Here is a 14,002-nt window from a genome sequence, read left to right as displayed (position 1 = left end):
ACAAGGAGGAATGTGGAAAGGCTTTGTCACATTGGGAGCTGCACAAAGGTGGAATAGACTTGGCAGGTGCTAAGCAACTCAAATTCTGCATGTTTGTAAATGCAGAAGAAATACCAGCAAAGATTGTTCACCAAGGGAATATCTGGTTGCCTTATGGGTACCAAGTTCTTTTTTCTGGTTATTGGACCATGTATGATAAGATTTTGTTTCCCCTCCTCTGGGTAAACTCAAGGTTCAGTCTTTTGTGGATGTATTTTAGTTGTGCATTCTCATTTATTTCTTCAACCCAGCTCCCTAACTACAATATTCTGTATGCAAACAAATTGTAATAGAAACTTTTCACAATGCGCATTAGGAGAAAGAGAATTCCTTATGTCCTGGCTGGAGAACAACTGGCACCATAAAATACTTTCTTTCCCAGCCTGACTATTCCTGCATCTTTAATTCAATGGATCAACATACTTTCAGCAGAGGGTCAGTGGTCTGCATGCCGGTATCTTACCTGGAAATGACTTACCTCCAGACTGACATTCACCCGTCATGGCAAAGTGATAATTTGTATAATTCAGTGTTCTATGGAACCCTAAGGTTCCTCCACAGGTTGCTGGGGGTTCCTGGGGGCAATGAGCAGTTTGCACCTCTCAGGTCAGTATAAGTGACCCCAGTGATGTTTTTGGCTATCTGTAAGGGTGACATTCTTCCCACTGGCCAGCAATGTAAGAGGAATTCTTCCCACTGACCACCACACTAATGTACTGTGATCTGTGGATATAATAATTATAGAAGGGGTTTGCTGAAGACCTGAACGGTATTTCCAGGGTTCCCCATTTTAAAAAGGTTGATAAACCCCGGTATAGCTCCTTGTAAGTGCCAGAAAGTTTCATCCATCAGGGCTGAGGACTCTGGAGAGGAATATTGAGAATATTGAGTGTTGGGATGTTTTCCAGAAGCTATGCACAGCACCCCATCTGCAAAATACAAAGCACAGCAGTGAACGGAACATTACGCTCTTCAGCAAAGAATATTTGTGATTCTAAATCTGTCATATTGCTGAGAGCCCACTGCTAATTTCCACATTACCAAAGCCAGGCAATGCAAAGGAATCTGCAACAACTCAAATCTTGATACGGAATTTACTTTAGAGTTTGTCATTAACTGAAATCAACTGATATCTATTTGTGTTGATGAAATACTGCATGGGCAGTCATTGGATCTGAGCAGGAGAAATAAATGCCAGATAAACATTGGAAATACTTTGTTTTAGTGTCCTTATTCTGACCTGAATGGGGCGAGATAATACTGAATCATTTTAGAAATATGCTCTTCAATAGTTGGAGTAGAATTATGTATGAAGGTATTGCAGCTCATATTAAACAGTTTTCTCTCACTGCCCATGCAAAGTCCCATAGTTACCTGTAACCCTGCCAGTGAAATCTACTTTATGCAGAATTATATCATGGCATGACAACAAGGCGGCACTGCTCCTGAGTTTAGTGTTGTCACCCCCCGGTGGTCAGTGGCAGGATAAAAGAGTTACCCCCTCCCAGCATAAGTGACTGCTTGTATAAAGTAAAAGTCTAGGTTTATTATGAACAGAAAGCCTTCTAGCACTTGGTATCACCAGCAGCCACATTGGTGCGCCCCCCTAGTTCTGGTACCCCATTCTGAACAACCCACCACCACAACCAAGAATGTTTCTAATTATTGCTCAGTTCATAATTTGTGTTTGCTGCACTACAAAAAGGAGTTAAAGTGCCATTGAAATCACATGTGCTACCACAAGGTGGGGGGGGGGGGTAAAAATTCCCTAGGTTCTGTATAGAAAGCATTCTAGCACCCGGCATATCGCCAGAAGCCGCATTGGTTCCCCCCTAAGATCGTGTTTGACATTTTTAACATGAAGGAACCCTTGAAATAACATTCAGGTCCTAGGGAACCCCACACAGTACATGGTGGCCAGTGGGAAGAATGTCACCCTTACAGATAGCCAAAAACATCATTGGTGTCACTTGGTGTCACACTGACCTGAGAGGTGCAAACTGCTCATTGCCCCCACGAAACCCCTAGCGCCCCCCGGAGGAACCCTGGTTGGGAAACCCTGACATGAATAGCAGCGCCCAATACAGAAAACCCCATCACCACCATTGGAAATGCTTCCATTTTTGCACCATTGCCCAATTGTTTTATTGTGCTGCAAAAAAATGTTGAACTGTGGAAAAAGCATGTGGTTCTGTTGCATGGGGGTGTAAAGGAACCCTTGGTTCAATATAGAGGAATAAGGAGCAGCAATCCCTGCTACGCCTTTCCAGATTTCATGGAATCCCCCTTTATCAAGATGCAGATTTTGGCAAATCAGTGAATTTTATTTTTTTTTTTCTATAAGCAATTTGCAGAATTTCCTCTTTCATCCGTCACACATTCACAACCCTGATAATCTTTTCAAATGTTCTTCAGTGACTCCCAATGACTACACATTCTATTTGACAGGTTTGCTGCAAGTGAAAATAAACAAATCTGCAGGACCAAAGTCCGACCCCATCACACTTTGTCAGCCAGGCCACCGGGAGAAAAAAAAAGAGTGAACTGTGTTGTGTTTGCTTTATTTTTTGTAATTTCACCCCCCCTCGGCACCGCACACGCCTTTTGCTGAAATGAACCCGGGCTGCTCTTTTAACATCTGGAGAAACAAACCGACGTGGGATTCAATCAGCAGATTTTATATAAACTTGTCATTTAGAATTAAAGGCCGTGACCGGGCTGACGGCCGTGCCTGGGCACCGTGAAGCTGGAGAAGGCCGTCAGCTCCTACAAAAATACATAAAGACTCAAGTTTAATTAGACGTTTAGGAACAGATTAGCCGGTAATGCGTGTAAACTGGGTGACTTCTGGCTTCCTCGGGGTTGGAATTAATAAAACCCAAATAAGGCTTTGCCTTAATTCCACTCTCATGTTTGCTGCATTTGACCCCGGCCTGGGCTACAATAAAGAAGACAAAAACCCAATCAGATCCGGAGGTTTAGTTTCTCCGTGGAAGTCCTTGGATGATATTGAGTGACGTCTAGAATTGTGATTTCAAAAATTGTGCAATAGAGATTTTTTTTAATAAAACATTTTTTAATCCTTTTTTCTTTTGTTACTTTTCAGTGTTGTTGACCTCTACGGACGCGTTCTGTCTATATGTCCTCCAGAGACGGCTGCTTTGCATGTTTCGGGGGTTCTGCCGGCTCCATTCAGGATAAAATTGCCATCATATAAAAAAAAGATATTTTGCTCATGCTAAAGCCTTGTGATTTAAACCTAATGCCTGCACATTCCCTATCCCCTATCCTATTGTGTTCTACTTCCCCCATCTATTAGATTGTAAGCTCTTCGGGGCAAGGTCCTCCCCTCCTCCTGTGTCATTGTTTTTATCTGCCTGTCATTTGCAACCCCTATTTAATGTACAGCGCTGTGTAATATGTTATAAATAAATATAAATACAGTTGTTCTGGTGCAAGACACAATGTTCGTTCACACTGACGAATGTCCTATGGCTGCACTTCATTCCAATCTATTGCACTGGTGTACACAAAATGTTTGTGCTGCATTATTTGGCATTGATTGCAGAATGTTCCGGCACGGGGGCAGAACAGGGCGGACATAGGGAGGTGCAAAGTGCACACACTGGCCCTCTACAGCCACAAGGGACCCCCAAGTCAATACAGCGAGGGGCCCCAAGTCAATTTTGCACAAGGCTCACTTTTGCCACATCCGCCACTGGTGCAGAGCAAGGAGCGGTGGCACAAGTGGACCTTTAATGATTTGCCCCAAGGTAAAGAAGCTGCAGCTGGTGCCACTCTAACGTGGGCATCAGATCTCAATTTTGTGCACAGAAGGGCTGCATTTGAAAATAAAAAATAAAACAAGCACAAATGTGAATTATTCCATGTGCATTGTGTATAACGTGAAACAAAACACTTCCGCTGCAAGTCACATGGTGTGAATGCAACTTCAATTATTCACCAATTAATTCCATTTATATTAATTGATTCAAAGTAAACCAAAGACTCCGAACCTTGCCAGCGCTCCGTCTGATACACGTGTGCTGACATGTAGCGGTCTGGTAAATGCCGCGTTATATATAAATATTTATTCAGCGTGTAATGAACAATTGTCAGGCGGCTTTTCATGACAATACTGCGCACTGACGGATAAAGAGAACTCCCTACCAAATAAATACTTCATTCTGAATCAGAATAATATATATATAATGAGAATGCTGCGACTGAATGATAATCAAATGTAGGAAAAACACAACTTTTGTGAACATTTACTTTTCTCATGGGTGATAGGGACAGACGTAAAGTGGAACTCTATTTATATCATATAGCCCTCAACTCGCATTAATGACTGTAATCGCAATAAAATGAAATAGATTAAAGAGGAACTAAACCTAATTTTTTATCAAATCGCAAGCAGGCTGGAACTTTTTTTGCAGACAGGACAGGCTGTGACTCTTCTGCTGGACTTACCTGCGGGATCCCAATCTTCTGTATATTGTACAATGGGTCGGTCGGTGTGGAATCCCGGCATAGCTGGAATGAATGAACCCTGCGTCACTCCAACCTGGCCAGGTAAAATGGCCAAAGATCCCAAAGCAGGAACAGGGTGAGGTGGGGGACCTGTGAGCACCAGCAAAGGAGAGAGGAGAGGCGACTTTATCTAAAACGGAACTTTTATCAAATAAAAAATAAAATAAACTTTAGAAGAGTCCTCCATACCTTGGCAATTTGATCCCAGTATGCCCTGGCACCACCATCTTCATTCGTCTTCCCATCACATGATCTTCCAGTGTGTGGGCATGAGATTGGGTGACATTTATCCTGGGGCAGAGGTGGGTTAATTAGACCTTGTTACCCCCTTGTCATTATAGTTTATAAATGAGGGGAGGACAGGGTATTTTTTAATGCAGCAGTGTAATAATAATCCGTAATGGATATAGCATGTACAAAGTTACAATTCACAATAGTACACGTATCAATTATACATAAAATATTGCCACGTGGTATTCAGTGGAGTAAAGTGTAGATGCTAGACATTGATTCCTAGGTGCACATAAGCAGAATAGAAAAGGCAGGAAGATATCATGACCCGACGCGTTTCGCCTTATACGGCTTCCTCAGGGGATTTGTATTTACTAAAAATACCAAAAATACGATTATTGACTATTTTTGATGTAACATAGCCTTACCATACAAAGTTGCAATTGTACAATACTGTTGTATAATTTATTAGAAATAATATGATTGTCTTACTGGCAGCTACACATGAAAACAACCACTGGATTTTCAATTGTATTTATTTATACAACACACAACATTGCTGTATGGCTTATCAGATCCAATATGATTGTCTTATTACCAGCCACACTAAAAAAACTAATATAATTTACTTGCATATATTTCTTGGACAATTGACACTATACACACACACACAAAAAGAATTGCTTCAAAAACACAAATATGAGAAATATCTATTTTTCAATATTCTGATACAATTGTTTGCTTGCCTTATATAATCAAGGGAAATGTCAAAAAATGGATTGTATTTGTATAGAGTTGCACTTTCATGTCCTTTGAGGAAGCAAAATAAGGCGAAACGCGTCGGGACATGATATCTTCCTGCTTTTCCATTTTGCTGCATGTGCACCTAGGAATTAATGTCCGGCATTTACACTTTACTCCACTGAATACCACGTGGCAATATTTTATGTATAATTGATACGTGTACTATTGTGAATTGTAACATTGTACATGCTAAATCCATTACGGATTATTAATACACTGCTGCATTTAAAAATCCCATCTTTGTCCTTCTCTCATTCATAAATCATACTTAGATTTTTGCAGATGGGAGGACTTTACAGGTAAATAACATCATAATGGCATAACATGCATGAAATATTCATAAAATCTTTATCATAATAGTAATAACTGACAAATGTAAGCCCCCTTCCTTCAGCAGCCTCCAGTCCTTTTCTCCAGAATCCCTTTGTAAATCCAAACTGACAAATATAACAATGAAATTCTGATTTGGCTAAGGATATCCAATACATTGAAATTTGTTAAAAATGTAACATCATTAGAAATTTATCATCTCTAATCCTGACAGAGTCAAAGTAAATCCAGCCCTGTACGAGTGATGAAATTTGCATTTTGTAACATGACAGGTGCTCATTATGATTTGGGGGGGTGACAATATCTAAATTCACCACCAGATGGCAGCAAAAGGTAGCAGCAAAAGAATACAAACTGAAACTCATTTTCCGCACATGAATGATATTGGGAAGTTAGAAAGGGTTGGGACTTTCTCCATTTTTTAGGCAGAAATAAAAAAAAAATACAAAACGTGGGATGGAATATTTGAGCAGCAAAGGAATCAAAAAAATAAAAAATAACAAAACATTCATTTTGTTGATTATTTTTTAGGCTAAAATTCTCTTTTAATAGAACAGAAAGTGCAGCCATTGCTGGGACTAATTTAAAGAGAACATGAGCCCAGATATTAGCACAATAAAGAGTTTTATATATTCTGAATAGTAAAAGCATTTTAAAATGAGCCCCAACTCACCTTCGTATGTATGAGTATTGGGGAGCAATGGTATTTTACATTTTTAGGTCACAGTTATTGAAATCTCAGTTTTTTCTCTGCTGTTTTGTGTTCCACCAGAATCTTGAGGGTCCTGAATGAATGAACCGGTGGTCACTGCCGTTCACCGATGGTTTTACTACAATATTCACAGTGGTATAACCTAGACATGGAATTTGAACCTGGACCCCCACCTCTGCTGCACCTCTGCACCTCATTGTGATTTTGCTCAGACCCTTCAGTCAGATATCCCCCTTCAGTTAGAGATTTTCATTAAATCAGACCTCTTCTCAGTGCAGACATTTCCAGATCAGACCCCTTCTATATGCAGGCCCCTCGTCCACCGAGCTAAGCACTTCTACCCCCAATTTCTGCTAGCATTACATCTTGCTATGGGTCTACACATTCCTACTGACCCCCCAGGAGAAGGGGGCCCGATCGTCATTGTGACCCCCAATGCTGCTCCTGCCCCATTTATAAAGCATAGTTGCCCCTTTATAGGTCACCACCTAACAGTTGGCACCTTAGTGCGGGATCCTCATTTAACTTGTACACACTCTGGGGGTCGATGGGGGCTACTGAAAGTCTTTACATCATAGTATTTGGATCTTCTATCCATTCACACATTTTTTGTAAGTGGCATCCACATTGCTTTGCCTGTTTTGTCTATTTTCATAATTTGGATATTGTTAAAATGACGTTTCCCAAATAATTCAAAAGATTTGGATCATTGCTCCTTGGTGCTCCTTGGTGTGACTTGAATGGTACTCCAGCTTGAGTCCAGAGATATAAGAGCCAACTATATCTTCTGTGAACATACATGCACTCAAGTTTATAAATCACTCTATTTGCTCTATCACGGTACTCCTGAGGAAGCAGAATAGTTCTGTGAAACGCGTTGAGAGTGTTAGAGCTCTCTTAGATAACCATTGGACATGTGAGAGGTTTACGGGTGGGAATTAAGCAATCATGTGATAGTTGTGCCCAATGATATATTTGTATGTTTTATCATGTAAGAGAAGTTTTCTTTCATGTTTGTAAAAGTATATCACAATAAAATGTTTTTAAATACTTGGTGTTCATTTATAGTACCTTTAAAATCCTGCTATGCTTGGAATTTCTTGCCCCCCTTTGGGACTAAAGTTGGTTTCCTATGAAGTCATTATTTTGGGAAGCGACCAGTTATGTGGTCATTGCAGTCCTTGATCCGCACTTTGGGGTAATTATATAGATTGATATTCAAAGCACTGACCACAATACAAATCTGATCACCCTTCTATATATCTGGCGTCACAAAACTGGTAATCAGATTTAAAAATAGAGAACAAAGAAGTGCTGATCTGATATCTGGTGGTCATTTTTGATAAAATTCTCAGAAAAAGATAACATACAACAAACCCGGGCAATTCAAACTGATCACAGAATGAGAGAATTAATCTAAATGTAAGGAAAATGAGCGGGCCAGATAGGCTGCTGATATTATATGCAAATTGACTTTTCCTTCTTTCCCATTGGTCCTTTAATATGATTTGTGCCAATATTGACCAATAGGGAACTTTTATCAGAAAGACCAGACTGGTGCTGAATCGCTTGATATACTGATGGCTTTTAGCACCAATAATCTCTACTTCCTCTACCATCCCAAACCAGCTATCCTCTTGACCCTGTGGCCAATTATTAACCAATCAGAACTGAGAAATACCCCAGAAGGCTAACCTAAATATCAACCATTTCTCCCCCAATTAAAAACAAGAATGGGCAAAACAGCTGAACCATGTCACCATCCTTCATAGGCATCTTCCAAACCAACAATGGGTGCACGCTTTACTATGGGCCAACAAACTCCACAAATCCAGACACAAAGGAAAAAGAAAGTTGTGCATTGTGGATCTGTCAAACTCAAAACTTTATTGGTTCTGGGTAAATAAAAAAAAAAAAAACATGACCAAGGAACGGGAACATTCTACGCGTTTCACGTCCTAGTTAAGCCTAATCATGAAGCTGTAGAAAAGTCGGCATAAATTTGATGGGGAAAAAAACTTTGTTTTTGCAAAACTTTTTCCACTTGCATGAACAAAACTTTGAAGTTGAAATCAACCGTGTGAAAACCGTTTAAATAAGGGTAACGCCTACTCAGCATTCCTTTGCCTTTGGTTTTTTGGTCTCCATAGGCTTTAAATTCTGAATCTTCTACTTTTCCTTTAAGAGAGGAATTGGTCTTTCTTTTTTCGGGCCTCTTTAACAAAACTACAAAGCATTTCCCAACAATAACTAAATAAGAAAACCAAAATCCGCAGTTATCCTTAGAGGACATGCGATCCACCGACAAAAGTTTAGGAATTACTGGTTGAAGGAGCAGACACGTTTGGTTAGTACCAAGCCCTCAAGCTTAATTGTTCCAGAAGCCTATATGGAAAAAGCTCAGCCCGGAGTCCAGACATTATTCATTTTGCAATAAAAACATCAAATATACGTTCATGAGTCATTATATTAGAATACATATGGCTGGACCATCTCCCAGATGTTTCCCCTCTCTATTTTTGTGATTTTTTTTTCTTTTTCAGGGTTCATGTTCGAGAAAAATTAGAGGTTTTAAAATGATTAAAAGCTAATGTGTGAATTATGGCATTTAATATCCAGTTAATGCTATTTAATCTATCCTATTTGTTTTGCTGACATTCAGCTATCTCCTGCAGCCCAGGTTCACATTTGTTTTAACACGTGCTCGGCGTTCCTAGTTTTTTTTAGTTGCGTTTCACAGCTTTTCTTTCCGGCACAGATGACAACAGCCACAGACATTTTTTTTTTTAGCATAAAATACAAAATTGTAGACAATAGAAAAATATTAAAATAAAAGTGATTTTATAGTGAACTTAACTTGACCCACAATGTGCACACGTCTTTATGTTCAGCAGCTTCTGGTGTCTGCAGGTACTTGTGGAGGTTTTTCACTTGGCTCCCCATATTCACATGCAGACCTCTTACCTGGGATGGTCTTGACTTTCACATGGTCTCATGATTAATCTCCGCAGCAATCGTACAAATACATAAAAACAAAAAGGAAATAAATATCGGGCATATGCCAAACTCAAGTTTAAATATCGAAGGCCAAAAAATCAAACTAAAATATATTTTACATAAACAAAACAAATCTACGTTTATATCTAATATATGCTAAGCAAGAACAAACCTTTCCCTATGTATGTCGCTCTTTGTCAAAAATCATTCTGCCACCGATCCCTGCAGGACGAGGGAATCTGTGCCCCCTTCAGTGTCACCCACCTTGCACTCCCCTGCTGCCAGCACCAACTCTGCTCAGAGATCACCTCCTCGGCTCACTTCCTGGTCCAGGTCATGTGACTCTCAGTCAGCTCCTCCCTTTCCTTTAGAGGACTAGGGTATTCAGAAGACATGCTCCCCCTGCTGGTGGAGATGTGAACACCACCTACTTCTTGTCTTCAGCACTCCCTCTGGTGGTAGGATGCCAGCAGATGACATGGCTCCCATCCATTCCTATAAAAGTAAGTGACTGGCAACAGAAAGTTGCCTGAACAAGGAGTTCCCTTTGGCTCTGTTCTAGTCTGTGTCTCCTGTTCTTGATTTGTTCGTGTACCGACCCTGGCGGTTCCTGATCGCTGCCTGCCTTGACCTTTGGCTTGTCTGACCATTCTCTGTCTGGCACCATACTTTGTTTCTGCCTGCCACCACGCATGCATGCATGGGGGCTGCAACCTGGCAATTTCCCACAGCGTAACATCCTCACCACTAGAGGCTCCGCTGAAGATCGGGCCACTGCTTCTGTGCCCCGCGTACGTCTGTGCCAACTAAAATGGTGACACTGAGGGTCCACCATCCTGCCTGCAGCACCATGATACAGTCCAATCTAAGGAGTGTATAAAGTATAGACAAAGAAATCTGCTCACCCTGAGAAGAAAGGAAGACCTGATATTCCTCCACGTCTTTATCCAGGCACCTCTGATATCCTCTCCTTCTCCAGACCCCAAACTTACCCCACTGTGTGCAGAATATCATTCACCACCTGGACAGGAAGATTATTTCTCCATATGCGTACCTGACACCAAGCATTCCAAATGTAATATCTGAATATAAAAAGTATCAAAATCAAGTATCAAAGTCTGGAATGCTCCAAATACCCCCTCCACATAACTCATGTGACTGAGACAGGGAAACCTAGAGCCCCCCACCCTTTCTTCTACATTGAAGGGGCATTGGAGCAGAAAGTGCCCCATGGTGTCTTCTCTACATTCCGGTCTCAGCACACACAGAGTCTCCTGATGGTCGGTGCTGATAAATCCTCAAGTAAAGTTTAATGTGAAAAGCGAGCCAAGTCCGATCCCTAAACTTCAAGGAAATCTCTTCCATATTAATTCATCTCAGCCTCTCCCTCAAAACTGGACTTGGCCCTTAATGACCCATCGAAGAATAAAGACAAAATCCAACTCTCCAGAATTTTCCTAGAGAAGCCTTTAATGTCCTCCGCCGTGATCCGCCATTGATTCAATATTTTCACACTCAGGGTAATATAAGCCGGAAGCCGTCCTGTAGTTTCCCAATTACACAAAAAGGCCCCAACCAGGTCCGGAAGATTCCCACCCATCCAGTGGGGTTCCCTGCAAAATGAAACTTATTAAACATCAGTGAAAAGAATAACCCCGACCATACCTAGGCCCCCCTCCCTTGGTGGAAGCCCCCACCCACTCATATTATCCCATGGGCCGGTTCTGTTACTGCCCACTAATGCTGGGGAATTTGACAGTTAAATAACATCGGTGGGGACTAGGACCAGAAAAGGGGAGCTTAGTCTTTGGAGAGAAGTCCAGGCCTTGCATAAGGGTTGGGGCCAGGGGCCACGAAGATCAAACTGAAGACCAACAATGGTACTTGCAGAGACCATGAGGATCCTGCACTAAGGATCTGTTATTTATACCGGGCATGCTTACTTTAAAGTAAGGTATATTTATAGGAAGAAAACAATATCTGGATTCCGGGATTCCATTTCCCCCAAATTATTGCACGGCTTGTGCTATAGTCCATTGTTGGAGGTTTTGTTGTCTTCTTTATTTTTCTTACTGTTGTTGAATGCTATGAACAGAAAGCGGTAATGGGCAGGGAATGCTTTTGGATGGTACAGCAATGTATTTTCTATCCACGTGCTAACAGAAAGTTTGGTTACCCTCCTTGCCAACAAAGATTCATAAAGTGTAGAGAGAAGCAATGCTGCTCCAAGCTCCATCCAGTCTTTGTCACAAAACCAAATGCCTAGGATCCAGGTCATGTGATCTCAATGATAAGCATTCATATCAGAGAGTAATGCCGATACTTACACCACAGGCAGAAAACAAGACTCCATCTTGTCCCAGGACCAAAAATTAAGGTAAGAATTTTCAGAAATTTATGTAGACTTCATTTTCAATAGCTGGTGTGGGCTATTTCTTTTTTTTAACCTTCAATCAGCAGGGCAGCTTTAAAGTAGTCATAGCTTTGACACCCTGCAAATCAGAAGGGGAACATTTCTATATCTAAATAAAATCCACCAAAAATTAAATCAATTGTAAACCTGAACAATTCAGAATGAGCAGACAGCAGAAAACGTAGAATGATCCTTCAATGAAACCAGAATTCCAAAGCAAAACTCCCCTGCGAAAGAGGAGAAAGTATATCTACCTCTCCAGCCTAAGTGTTCTAATTCCATTGCAACATTGCAGCCTCTTTGGCATTCTACATGTTTGTATGCTGTGGCCCTATTCTTTTACCTCTATGTAATCGCTAAATATTAGTGACATAGGAGCTGGGGAAGGATCCACATGTGGTAAGAGACACAGGTCGCCATATAATGCTATGATTACTGCAAGCTTGTCCATTTGTCCCTTTGGGTTGTTTGGGCACACTAGCAGTGCATGGCCCATATTTCCCAAGGGCCTGGCTATAGTCCCGACCCCTGTGACTCCAAAGTACCAAAGGGCTTTATATTTCCTCTGGTAATAATCTACAGCAGAAATGCACAATTTAGTTATCAAAGTTCTACAAAAGTTTACTTTTCATAGTGACTTGTCAGAGGAATGTGTTTTCCTATAATAAAGAAAATTCCTTTTGCTAATTCTTTGCTTAGATACATTTCATGTTTTTTTTTCCTTTTCCATGTGATGAATGTGCGTGCCACTCCAAACGCAAATCAGAGTAATGTCAGAGGACATCGGAACACTAAGCAGACGCTTGAATGGCGAAGAGTAACACCCCTAAACTTTTCCACCGGGTTTAAGGGATTGGCGGAGCAAATATTAGTGCTAAGGATGAGGACAAGGCAGACGGAGCCAGATATTAACTCAGAAAGAACAGCTTCAGATTGTGGCCGGGGTCCAGCAGAACACGTTCAGAGGGAGGAACGCACAAGGAGAGCGATAGGCCCAACGTGATAAGTACAGAGTTTACGCTTCCATCGTTTGAGGGTCTCAGATTTCATCATGCTTGGAAACATTTTCAGAAAAAAAACTGAAGGTGAAACAGCTGTAAACAATAATCAGGATTATTCCATAAGACTGTATAAATTTAACAAAAATGCCATAACATAAGTGTAAATAAAAATGTCAGAGGGGCCCATGGAAAGCTTGTATAAGAGCCCTCTGTCCTTTCAATATTCTTCTCAGAGACATTACTGTTGCCAAGAATTGCAAGCTAGCTTTTGCCTTCAGGGTCACACTTACCGTAAGACACGTTGGGGTCATGGGTCAGGGCAAATCAGTGGCTAAATAGGTAAGGCTCTTGTCTGCCAACACTGGGATGTTGGGTCCATGTCCCACCAAGAACCAAGATTTATGTTCTCTTAATACCTGTGAAGATTTCTTGTTTTCTTCTTCTCTGTCCAAAAACATGCTGGTTGGTTAACTGGCTTCCAAGCAAATTGGCTGCGGTGGGAACATTAGATTGCCCCTTGGGGCAAAGGCTGAATTCAAGAGTATAAAGCCAAACTCAGAATTCGGCAATCTCCTGGTGATAGGTTATGCTTTATTCGTTCTATACTTAGCTCTTCCAGATGTCCTGCAGAAAATCACATAATATCCTGCGTCCTTTTTACCATTTCCTACGCTGGAAATTTAAGGAGAGCATTGACCGGATGATATCAGCACAGCTTTTCACTACACGGTACAAGTATTTCCATAGCAAGGCCACCTCAAGAGAGGACCCATGACCTCCTGACATTCTTGCTGCTGGCTGTCATTTATCTCAGAAGGCGGCATACAAAAAAGGAATTACGATGGAGGGGAGCTCCAGGCTGAAGGTTTGTACTCCAGCTTTGTTGTTTTTAACATTAGCTTGGAGACTACTTTTTAATAAAACAAATGAAGTTTGGCTTTA

The sequence above is a fragment of the Pyxicephalus adspersus genome, chromosome 12 (assembly GCF_032062135.1).
Source record: "Pyxicephalus adspersus chromosome 12, UCB_Pads_2.0, whole genome shotgun sequence".
Taxonomy (NCBI): Eukaryota; Metazoa; Chordata; class Amphibia; order Anura; family Pyxicephalidae; genus Pyxicephalus; species Pyxicephalus adspersus.
Note: the sequence above shows the minus strand (reverse complement) of the source record.